Raw genomic sequence first — 13358 nt, 5'->3', positions numbered from 1 at the left:
GCTCGAACTGGGTGGAGCCCACCACAGCTCAAGGAGGCCTGCCTGCCTCTATAGGCTCCACTTCTGGGGGCAGGGCACAGACAAACAAAAAGATAGCAGTAACCTCTGCAGACTTAAATGTCTCTGTCTGACAGCTTTGAGGAGAGCAGTGGTTCTCCCAGCACGCAGCTGGAGATCTGAGAACGGGCAGACTGCCTCCTCAAGTGGGTCCCTGACCCCTGACCCCTGAGCAGCCTAACTGGGAGGCACCCCCCAGCAGGGGCAGACTGACACCTCACACGGCCAGCCGGGTACTTCAACAGACCTGCAGCTGAGGGTCCTGTCTGTTAGAAGAAAAACTAACAAACAGAAAGGACATCCACACCAAAAACCCATCTGTACATCACCATCATCAAAGACCAAAAGTAGATAAAACCACAAAGATGGGGAAAAAACAGAGCAGAAAAACTGGAAACTCTAAAAAGCAGAGTGCCTCTCCTCCTCCAAAGGAATGCAATTCCTCACCAGCAAGGGAACAAAGCTGGACAGAGAATGACTTTGACGAGCTGAGAGAAGAAGGCTTCAGACGATCAAATTACTCTGAGCTACGGGAGGATATTCAAACCAAAGGCAAAGAAGTTGAAAACTTTGAAAAAAATTTGGAAGAATGTATAACTAGAATAACCAATACAGAGAAGTGCTTAAAGGAGCTGATGGAGCTGAAAACCAAGGCTCGAGAACTTCATGAAGAATGCAGAAGCCTCAGGAGCCGATGCGATCAAATGGAAGAAAGGGTATCAGGGATGGAAGATGAAATGAATGAAATGAAGAGAGAAGGGAAGTTTAGAGAAAAAAGAATAAAAAGAAACGAGCAAAGCCTCCAAGAAATATGGGACTATGTGAAAAGACCAAATCTACGTCTGATTGGTGTACCTGAAAGTGACGGGGAGAATGGAACCAAGTTGGAAAACACTCTGCAGGATATTATCCAGGAGAACTTCCCCAATCTAGCAAGGCAGGCCAACATTCAGATTCAGGAAATACAGAGAGTGCCACAAAGATACTCCTTGAGAAGAGCAACTCCAAGACACATAATTGTCAGATTCACCAAAGTTGAAATGAAGGAAAAAATGTTAAGGGCAGCCAGAGAGGGAGGTCGGGTTACCCTCAAAGGGAAGCCCATCAGACTAACAGCGGATCTCTCAGCAGAAACTCTACAAGCCAGAAGACAGTGGGGGCCAATATTCAACATTCTTAAAGAAAAGAATTTTCAACCCAGAATTTCATATCCAACCAAACTAAGCTTCATAAGTGAAGGAGAAATAAAATCCTTTACAGACAAGCAAATGCTGAGAGATTTTGTCACCACCAGGCCTGCCCTAAAAGAGCTCCTGAAGGAAGCGCTAAAGATGGAAAGGCACAACCGGTACCAGCTGCTGCAAAATCATGCCAAAATGTAAAGACCATCGAGACTAGGAAGAGACTGCATCAACTAATGAGCAAAATATCCAGCTAACATCATAATGACAGGATCAAATTCACACATAACAATATTAACTTTAAATGTAAATGGACTAAGTGCTCCAATTAAAAGACATAGACTGGCAAATTGGATAAAGACTCAAGACCCATCAGTGTGCTGTATTCAGGAAACCCGTCTCACGTGCAGAGACACACATAGGCTCAAAATAAAAGGATGGAGGAAGACCTAGCAAGCAAATGGAAAACAAAAAAAGGCAGGGGTTGCAATCCTAGTCTCTGATAAAACAGACTTTAAACCAACAAAGATCAAAAGAGACAAAGAAGGCCATTACATAATGGTAAAGGGATCAATTCAACAAGAAGAGCTAACTATCCTAAATATATGTGCACCCAATACAGGAGCACCCAGATTCATAAAGCAACTCCTGAGTGACCTACAAAGAGACTTAGACTCCCACACATTAATAATGGGAGACTTTAACACCCCACTGTCAACATTAGACAGATCAACGAGACAGAAAGTCAACAAGGATACCCAGGAATTGAACTCAGCTCCGCACCAAGTAGACCTAATAGACATCTACAGAACTCTCCACCCCAAATCAACAGAATATACATTTTTTTCAGCATCACACCACACCTATTCCAAAATTGACCACATACTGGGAAGTAAAGCTCTCCTCAGTAAATGTAAAAGAACAGAAATTATAACAAACTATCTCTCAAATCACACTGCAATCAAGCTAGAACTCAGGATTAAGAATCTCACTCAAAACCGCTCAACTACATGGACACTGAACAACCTGCTCCTGAATGACTACTGGGTACATAACGAAATGAAGGCAGAAATAAAGATGTTCTTTGAAACCAACGAGAACAAAGACACAACATACCAGAATCTCTGGGATGCATTCAAAGCAGTGTGTGGAGGGAAATTTATAGTACTAAATGCCCACAAGAGAAAGCAGGAAAGATCCAAAATTGACACCCTAACATCACAATTAAAAGAACTAGAAAAGCAAGAGCAAACACATTCAAAAGCTAGCAGAAGGCAAGAACTAACTAAAATCAGAGCAGAACTGAAGGAAATGGAGACACAAAAAACCCTTCAAAAAATTAATGAATCCAGGAGCTGTTTTTTTGAAAGGATCAACAAAATTGATAGACCGCTAGAAAGATTAATAAAGAAGAAAAAAGAGAAGAATCAAATAGACGCAATAAAAAATGATAAAGGGGATATCACCACCGATCCCACAGAAATACAAACTACCATCAGAGAATACTACAAACACCTCTACGCAAATAAACTAGAAAATCTAGAAGAAATGGATAAATTCCTCAACACATACACCCTCCCAAGACTAAACCAGGAAGAAGTTGAATCTCTGAATAGACCAATAACAGGAGCTGAAATTGTGGCAATAATCAATAGCTTACCAACCAAAAAGAGTCCAGGACCAGATGGATTCACAGCTGAATTCTACCAGAGGTACAAGGAGGAACTGGTACCATTCCTTCTGAAACTATTCCAATCCATAGAAAAAGAGGGAATCCTCCCTAACTCATTTTATGAAGCCAGCATCATCCTGATACCAAAGCCTGGCAGAGACACAACCAAAAAAGAGAATTTTAGACCAATATCCTTGATGAACATTGATGCAAAAATCCTCAATAAAATACTGGCAAACCGAATCCAGCAGCACATCAAAAAGCTTATCCACCATAATCAAGTGGGCTTCATCCCTGGGATGCAAGGCTGGTTCAATATACACAAATCAATAAATGTAATCCAGCATATAAACAGAACCAAAGACAAAAACCACATGATTATCTCAATAGATGTAGAAAAGGCCTTTGACAAAATTCAACAACCCTTCATGCTAAAAACTCTCAATAAAGGTATTGATGGGACGTATCTCAAAATAATAAAAAGCTATCTATGACAAACCCACAGCCAATATCATACTGAATGGGCAAAAACTGGAAGCATTCCCTTTGAAAACTGGCACAAGACAGGGATGCCCTCTCTCACCACTCCTATTCAACATAGTGTTGGAAGTTCTGGCCAGGGCAATTAGGCAGGAGAAGGAAATAAAGGGTATTCAGTTAGGAAAAGAGGAAGTCAAATTGTCCCTGTTTGCAGATGACATGATTGTATATCTACAAAACCCCATCGTCTCAGGCCAAAATCTCCTTAAGCTGATAAGCAACTTCAGCAAAGTCTCAGGATACAAAATCAATGTACAAAAATCACAAGCATTCTTATACACCAATAACAGACAAATAGCCAAATCATGAGTGAACTCCCATTCACAATTGCTTCAAAGAGAATAAAATACCTAGGAATCCAACTTACAGGGGATGTGAAGGACCTCTTCAAGGAGAACTACAAACCACTGCTCAAGGAAATACAAGAGGATACAAACAAATGGAAGAACATTCCATGCTCATGGGTAGGAAGAATCAATATCGTGAAAATGGCCATACTGCCCAAGGTAATTTACAGATTCAGTGCCATCCCCATCAAGCTACCAATGACTTTCTTCAAAGAATTGGAAAAAACTACTTTAAAATTCATATGGAACCAAAAAAGAGCCCGCATTGCCAAGTCAATCCTAAGCCAAAAGAACAAAGCTGGAGGCATCACACTACCTGACTTCAAACTATACTACAAGGCTACAGTAACCAAAACAGCATGGTACTGGTACCAAAACAGAGATATAGATCAATGGAACAGAACAGAGCCCTCAGAAATAACGCCGCATATCTACAACTATCTGATCTTTGACAAACCTGAGAAAAACAAGCAATGGGGAAAGGATTCCCTATTTAATAAATGGTGCTGGGAAAACTGGCTAGCCATATGTAGAAAGCTGAAACTGGATCCCTTCCTTACACCTTATACAAAAATCAATTCAAGATGGATTAAAGACTTAAACGTTAGACCTAAAACCATAAAAACCCTAGAAGAAAACCTAGGCATTACCATTCAGGACATAGGCATGGGCAAGGACTTCATGTCTAAAACACCAAAAGCAATGGCAACAAAAGCCAAAATTGACAAATGGGATCTAATTAAACTAAAGAGCTTCTGCATAGCAAAAGAAACTACCATCAGAGTGAACAGGCAACCTACAAAATGGGAGAAAATTTTTGCAACCTACTCATCTGACAAAGGGCTAATATCCAGAATCTGCAATGAACTCCAACAAATTTACAAGAAAAAAACAAACAACCCCATCACAATGTGGGTGAAGGACATGAACAGACACTTCTCAAAAGAAGACATTTATGCAGCCAAAAAACACATGAAAAAATGCTTATCATCACTGGCCATCAGAGAAATTCAAATCAAAACCACAATGAGATATCATCTCACACCAGTTAGAATGGCAATCATTAAAAAGTCAGGAAACAACAGGTGCTGGAGAGGATGTGGAGAAATAGGAACACTTTTACACTGTTGGTGGGACTGTAAACTAGTTCAACCCTTGTGGAAGTCAGTGTGGCGATTCCTCAGGGATCTAGAACTAGAAATTCCATTTGACTCAGCCATCCCATTACTGGGTATATACCCAAAGGACTATAAATCATGCTGCTATAAAGACACATGCACACGTATGTTTATTGCAGCATTATTCACAATAGCAAAGACTTGGAACCAACCCAAATGTCCAACAATGATAGACTGGATTAAGAAAATGTGGCACATATACACCATGGAATACTATGCAGCCATAAAAAATGATGAGTTCATGTCCTTTGTAGGGACATGGATGAAATTGGAAACCGTCATTCTCAGTAAACTATTGCAAGAACAAAAAACCAAACACCTCATATTCTCACTCATGGGTGGGAATTGAACAATGAGAACACATGGACACAGGAAGGGGAACATCACTCTCTGGGGACTGTTGTGGGGTGGGGGTAGGGGGGAGGGATAGCATTGGGAGATATACCTAATGCTAGATGACGAGTTAGTGGATGCGGCGCACCAGCATGGCACATGTATATATATGTAACTAACCTGCACATTGCGCACATGTACCATATAAAACCTAAAGTATAATAATAATAAATTTTAAAAAGATAAAAAAAGATTAAAAAAATAATAAATAAATAAAAATAAAAATACTTTATTGTTATAAAATTCTGACAATCATCTCAGCCTTCAGTGAGTTGCAATCTTTTTGCTGGTGGAGGATCTTGCCTCATGATGGCTGCTGACTGATCAGGTTGGTGGTTGCTGAAGGTTGGGGTGGCTGTGGCAGTTTTTTAAAATAAGATAACAATGGAGTTTACCACATCGATTGACTCTTGCTTTGATGGAAGATTTCTCTGTAGCTTGTGGTGGTGTTTGATAGCATTTTACTCACGGTAGAACTTTGTTTGAAATTGGAGTTGATCCTTTCCATCCCTGCTGCTGCTTTATCAACTAAATTTATGTAATATACCAAATCCTTTGTTGTCATTTCACAATATTGACAGCATCTTCACCAGGAGTAGATTCCACTTCAAGGAACCACTTTTTTAAAATTTTTAATTTTTAGGGGTACATAGTAGATATATATTTATGGGGTACATGAGACATTTTGATACAGGCATACCACATGTAATAATCACATTAGGTTAAATGGGGCATCCGTCACCTCAAGCATGTATTTCTTTGTGTCACAAACATTCCAGTTATAATCTTTCAGTTATTTTTAAAAGTACTATAAATTATTGTTAATTGTAGTAACCCTGTTGTGCTATCAAATACTAGATTTTATTCATTCTTTCTGTGTTTTGTGCCCATTAACCATCCCCACTCTCCCCACACTCCCCACTACCGATTCCAGCGTCTGGTAGCCAACATTCTACTGCCTATCTCCGTGAGTTCAGTTGTTTAATATTCAGCTGCTACAAATGAGTGAGAATATGCAAAGTGTGTCTCTCTGTGCTTGGCTTATTTCACTTAATGTAATGTACTCCAGTTCTATCCATGTGTTGCACATGACAGGATCCGTTGTGTGTAAGTACCACATTTTCTTTATCCATTTGTCTGTTGTTGGACAGGTAGGTTGATTCCAAATCTTTGCTGTTATGAATAGTGCTGCAATAAACATGGGAGTGCAGATATCTCTTCAATATACTGATTTCCTTTCTTTTGGTTATATATCTGGCAGTGGGATTGCTGGATCATATGATAGTTCTATTTTTAGTTTTTTTGAGAAACCGCCAAACTGATTTACATTTCCACCAACAGTGTATGAGGATTCCCTTTTCTCTACATCCCCACCAGCATTCATTAATTGCCTGTCTTTTGGGTAAAAGCCATTTTAACTGGGGTGAGGTGATATCACATTGTAGTTTTGATTTGCATTTCTCTGATGATCAGTGATATTGAGCACATTTTCATATGCCTGCTAACCATTTGTATGTCTTCTTTCAAGAAATGTCTATTCAATTATTTTGCCCATTTTTAAATTGGATTATTAGTTTTTTTATACAAAGTTGTTTGAGCTTCTTATATGTTCTGGTTGTTAATCCCTTGTCAGATGGATAATTTGCAAATATTTCCTCCCATTCTGCGGGTTGTCTCTTCACTTTGTTGATTGTATCCTTTGCTGTGCAGAAGCTTTTTAACTTGATGTGATACCATTTGTCCATTTTTGCTGTGGTTGCCTGTGCTTTTAGGGTATTACACAAGAACTAACTTTGGGAGGCTGAGGCAGATGGATCACCTGAGGTCAGGAGTTTGAGACCAGCCTGGCCAACATGGTGAAACCAGGTCTCTACTAAAAATACAAAAATTAGCCAGGTGTGGTGGTTCACACTGGTAATCCCAGCTACCAGGAAGGCTGGGGTAGGAAAATCATTTGAACCCAGGAGGCAGAGGTGTATTCTTCAGAGTGGCACTTTTGACATTTCTCAAATCTATTCTCTCTTTTATTCCTTTGGTCATCACCAAAGCCCATACCATTCCAGTAACCTTTTTTTTTTTTTATTGTGGATAACATATCTAACATAAATTTGCCATTTTAGCCACTTTAAAGTGCACAATTCATTGGCATTTAGTATATTCACAGTGTTGTACAACCATCATCACTCTGTAGTTCCAGAATATTTATATTATTTCAAAAGGAAATCTCATACCTAACAAGCAATCATTCTCCATTCTTCCCTCTCTTAACTCCTAGCAATCACTAATCTGCTTTCTGTCTCTGTGGATTTGCCTTTTCTGGGCATTTCATATAAATAGAATCATACCACATGTTGCCTTCTGTGTCTGTCTGTAATATTTTTGAGGTTCATCCGTGCTATAAGAATGTATTGACACTTAATTCCTTTTTTATGGCTGAATAATATTCCATTGTATTCATACACCACATTTTGATTATCAGTTTTTTTCAGTTGATGGACATTTGGATTGTGTTGACATTTTGACTATCGTGAAGAGTGCTGCTATGACCATTCATGTTCAAGATTATGTTTGTACCACTGTTTTCAGTTCTTCTGGGTACAATGGCTGTACCATTTTGTATTCCCACTAGCAATTTATCAGAACTTCATTTTCTCCATATCATTGCTAGCACTTATTTTCCATTTTTTGTTTATAACTATCTTGGTCGATGTAAAGTGGTATCTCAATATAGTTTTAACTTGCACTATCCTAATGACTAATGATGTTAAGCATCTTTTCATGTGTCTGTGGGCTCTTCATATAGCTTCTTTGGGGAAATGCCTATTCATTTCTTTTGCACATCTTTTGACTAACTAGTTTGTCTTTTTGTTGTCTTAACAGCCTTGTAAGCTGGCCTTCCTCTACTCTTTGAACCTCTAACTTTTGTTTTTTAACTCAGCTGTTAGAATGAGTTTTTGTTATATAATGTTATTCTACACCAAACTGTCAATAGCTCCCCATGGCTCTACAAATAACTCAGGCATTCATCGCCTCCACAGTATTTTCTCAACCTCCTTTACCAGATTTGACTCTTTTTTTTTTTTTTTGCACTGATGTACATTTATTTTTCATATATATATATATAAAATTATACTTTAAGTTCTGGGGTACATGTGCAGAACATGCAGGTTGGTTACATAGGTATACACATGCCATGGTGGTTTGCTGCACCCATCAACCCATCACCTACATTAGGTATTTCTCCTAATGTTATTCCTACCCTAGCTCCCCACCCCCTGACAGGCCCTGGTGTGTGATGTTTCCTTCCCTATGTTCATGTGTTTTCAATGTTCAACTCCCACTTATGAATGAGAACATGCAGTATTTGGTTTTCTGTTTTTGTGATAGTTTGCTGAGAATGATGGTTTCCAGCTTCATCCATCTCTCTGCAAAGGACATGAACTCATCCTTTTTCATGGCTGCATAGTATTCCATGGTGTATGTGTGCCACATTTTCTTTATCTGGTCTATCATTAATGGACATTTGGGTTGGTTCCAAGTATTTGCTATTGTGAAAAGTGCTGCAATAAACATACGTGTGCATGAGTCTTTATAGTAGAATGATTTATAATCCTTTGGGTATATACCCAGTAATGGGATTGCTGGGTCAAATGGTATTTCTAGTTCTAGATCCTTGAAGAATTGCCACACTGTCTTCCACAATGGTTGAAGTAGTTTACACTCCCACTAACAGTGTAAAAGTGTTCCTATTTCTCCACATCCTCTCCAACATCTGTTGTTTCCTTTTTTTTTTTTTGAGACAGAGTCTCCCTCTGCCACCAGGCTGTAGTGCAGTGGCGCAACCTCGGCTCACTGCAACCTCCTCCTCCCAGGTTCAAGCGATTCCCCTGCCTCAGCCTCCCAAGTAGCTGGGACCACAGGCACGTGCCGACATCCCCAGCTAATTTTTTATATTTTCGTAGAGATGGGGTTTCACCATGTTGGCCAACATGGTCTCGATCTCTTGACCTCGTGATCCCCTGCCTAGGCCTCCCAAAGTGCTGGGATTACAGGCATGAGCCACCGCGCCCAGCCCGTTTCCCGACTTTTTAATGATTGCCATTCTAACTGGCGTGAGATGATATCTCATTGTGGTTTTGATTTGCATTTCTCTAATGACCAGTGATGATGAGCATTTTTTCATATGTCTGTTGGCTGCATAAATGTCTTCTTTTGAGAAGTGTCTGTTCATATCCTTTGCCCACTTTTTGATGGGGTTGGTTTTTTCTTGTAAATGTGTTTAAGTTCTTTGTAGATTCTGGATATTAGCCCTTTGTCAGACGGATAGATTGCAAAAATTTTCTCCCATTCTATAGGTTGCCTGTTCACTCTGATGATAGTTTCCTTTGCTGTGCAGAAGCTCTTTAGTTTAATTAGATCCCATTTGCCAATTTTGGTTTTTGTTGCCATTGCTTTTGGTGTTTTAGACATGAAGTCTTTGCCCATGCCTACGTCCTGAATGGTATTTCCCAGGTTTTCTTCTAGGATTTTTATGGTCCTAAGTCTTACGTTTAAGTCTTTGATCCATCTTGAGTTGAGTTTTGTATAAGGTGTAAGGAAGGGGTCCAGTTTCAGTTTTCTGCATATGGCTAGCCAGTTTTCCCAACACCATTTATTAAATAGGTAACCCTTTCCCCATTGCTTGTTAGTGTCAGGTTTGTCAAAGATGAGATGGTTATAGATGTGTGGTGTTATTTCTGAGACCTCTGTTCTGTTCCGTTGGTCTGTATATCTGTTTTGGTACCAGTACCATGCTGTTTTGGTTACTGTAGCCTTGTAGTATAGTTTGAAGTCAGGTAGCATGATGCCTCCAGCTTTGTTCTTCTTGCCCAGGATTGTCTTGGCTATGTGGGTTCTTTTTTGGTTCCATATGAAGTTTAAAGTAGTTTTTTCCAATTCTGTGAAGAAAGTCAGTGGTAGCTTGATGGGGATATCATTGAATCTATAAATTACTTTGGGCAGTATAGCCATTTTCATGATGTTGATTCTTCCTATCCATGAGCATGGAATATTTTGCCATTTGCTTGTGTCCTCTCTTATTTCCTTGAGCAGTGATTTATAGTTCTCCTTGAAGAGGTCCTTCACATCCCTTCTAAGTTGGATTCCTAGGCATTTTATTCTCTTAGTAGCAGTTGTGAATGGGAGTTCACTCATGATTTGGCTCTCTGTTTGTCTGTTATTGGTGTATAGAAATGCTTGTGATTTTTGCACATTGATTTTATATCCTGAGACTTTGCTGAAGTTGCTTATCAGCTTAAGGAAATTTTTGGCTGAGACAATGGGGTTTTCTAAATATACAATCATGTCATCTGCAAACAGAGACAATTTGACTTCCTCTCTTCCTATTTGAATACCCTTTATTTCTTTCTCTTGCCTGAATGCCCTGGCCAGAACTTCCAATACTATGTTGAATAGGAGTGGTGAGAGAGGGCATCCTTGTCTTGTGCCGGTTGTCAAAGGGAATGCTTCCAGTTTTTGCCCATTCAGTATGATATTGGCTGTGGGTTTGTCATAGATAGCTTTTTATTATATTGAGATACGTTCCATCAATACCCAATTTATTGAGAGTTTCTAGCATGAAGGGGTGTTGAATTTTGTTGAAGGCCTTTTCTGCATCTATTGATAAAATCATGTGGTTTTTATCATTGGTTTAGTTTACGTGATGGATTACGTTTATTGATTTGTGTGTGTTGAACCAGCCTTGCATCCCAGGGATGAAGCCAACTTGATCATGGTGGATAAGCTTTTTAATTGCTGCTGGATTCGGTTTGCCAATATTTTATTGAGGATTTTTGCATTGATCTTCATCAGAGATATTGGCCTGAAATTTTCTTTTTTTGTTATGTCTCTGCTAGGTTTTGGTATCAGGATGATGCTGGCCTCATAAAATGAGTTAGGGAGGATTCCCTCTTTTTCTATTGATTGGAATAGTTTCAGAAGGAATGGTACCAGTAAAAATATGGAACACTTCATGAATTTGCATGTCATCCTTGCACAGGGGCCATGCTAATCTTCTCTGTATCGTTCCAATTTTAGCATATGTGCTGCTGAAATGAGCACACCGCATTTGTCTCTTACTGTTTCTACACACATTACTTAAGCTCAACCCACCTAAAAGCATAATTTCTATTTTATTAATACCCCAGTGTTTTTACTAATGTTGTTGCCTCTACCAAAACTATTCTTAACAACTATCCCCATTTGTCAAAATTTTTACCCATCTTGGTTAACATCTACCTATCTGCAATATTATTTCATCTAGACTCCCCTTCTACTTCCCATTTCTAGATTATTCTGAAGCAAACTCAAGATGTCACATCACTTTATCTTAAAGATTTCAGTATCTCTAAAAGATAAAAGTACTATTTAAAAAGAACCACAATACCATTACCAGACATAAGTAATAATTTAATATCATCAACTATCCAGCCAATGTTCACATGTCCTCAACTGTCTCAAGGAAGTTTTGTTTTTGTGTTTATAGTTTGCTTGAATCAGTATCCAAATAAAGTCCAAACATTGCAATTGGTTGATATGATCTTTTCTTTTAATCTATAAGTTTTTTTCTCCCTCACTTTCCTTACAATTATTTATTAAAGAAACCAAATTCTTTCAAGTTTCCCACAGTCTGGATTTTGCTGATTATATCCCTGTGGTGTCAGTGAACATGCTCTTTTATCCCCTGTATTTCCCACAAATTAATGGTTGGAACTAGAGGCTAAATCAGATCCTGGCTTGATTATTTCTTGGAAAACTACTTCCTGAGTGCTGTTATATACTTTCATTAGAGGCACATAGCTGGTCTATCTCTTTTGGGAATGTTATCAGTCATTGATGTTCATTACTAGATCCCTTCATGAGGGGTTGAAAACAGGTAATATTGGAATTTTATCATTCTTCCTTCATTTACAAGCTATACCACCAACATATGATGTTACTATAAGACATATAATATAGTGTGTGTGTGTGTGTGTGTATATATATATATACACTTTTAGAAAGAGAAATTTCCCTTCATCAACAATTTGGTTACTCAGACATACAGTACATATAGAGAAAGCAGAAGAAATGTTTGGTTCTACTTACCAATTTTCAAAGTAACAAGTTGGTTTGCTGGCATACTGTAAGTTGACCAATTATTTTAATATATTATGAACTCATGTATTTGAACATATTTGTTGTTTTAAACCATTGCAGTTATTCTCTTTATTGATGCTTAAATTGTCATCTTTAACAGTGAGAACCAATTCAAATGTTGGCTCTTGGATCCTTTTGAGTTGTTTTTCATAGCTGCCTTGTTTTCCAGTATGACAAAATGTTCCATGCTCATATTGTACATTTCCTGCCCCATAGGTGAAATCTCCCATTTCTTCAAGGATTTTTAGTTCCCTTTAGTAGGAAATGGGAGTGTAGAGATCACATCCCGGGCATTACTGGATTGGTAATTGTTTCTGGGCCTTTTCGGTAAACAAAGCTAGATTTTGTTACTGTTTTGTAGCTTTATTTAAGATAAAGTACTTTATGAGTTCATACCGATACTTCCAATTCAAGCCCAGAATTTACTTAACTTCACCAATCTTACATGTATACTGCCTTCATGGATTTCTTTCTGATCACCTCAGCCAGAAGTGATCACTCTTCCTTTGAACCACATCACACACTTCAACACTTTTGTAGTAATCAACATATTAACCTTTGATTTACTGTTATTTCTATATATGTCTGATATTCTCTACCAAATGGTAAGGAATTTGAGGATAGAATCCATCCTTTGTTACTCTTTGTTAAATAAAGATAAAATTCCTAAAGTGCTGATATATTTCCTGACATATAAATACCACTTTCTCTTTGTATTCCTTTAAAAATGGAACCATATTATACGTGTACTAAAAATTAATATATGAGTGTTAAATGAATAAATACAAATTGGATTTATGTTAAATTTTTCAGA

At 38.4% G+C, this 13358-nt stretch overlaps 1 non-coding gene across 1 annotated transcript; it reads right to left on the bottom strand.

Annotated features, from left to right (window-relative positions):
- Positions 1-11360: 11360 nt before the first annotated feature.
- LOC112134861 (U6 spliceosomal RNA) lies at positions 11361-11467 on the bottom strand. Its single transcript, XR_002916193.2, has one exon. It is a non-coding gene; the product is annotated as a U6 spliceosomal RNA (small nuclear RNA).
- Between the last annotated feature and the right edge of the window lie 1891 nt (positions 11468-13358).

Source organism: Pongo abelii, chromosome 7 (assembly GCF_028885655.2).
Source record: "Pongo abelii isolate AG06213 chromosome 7, NHGRI_mPonAbe1-v2.0_pri, whole genome shotgun sequence".
NCBI lineage: Eukaryota > Metazoa > Chordata > Mammalia > Primates > Hominidae > Pongo > Pongo abelii.
This window is presented reverse-complemented; position numbering and strand designations above follow the sequence as displayed.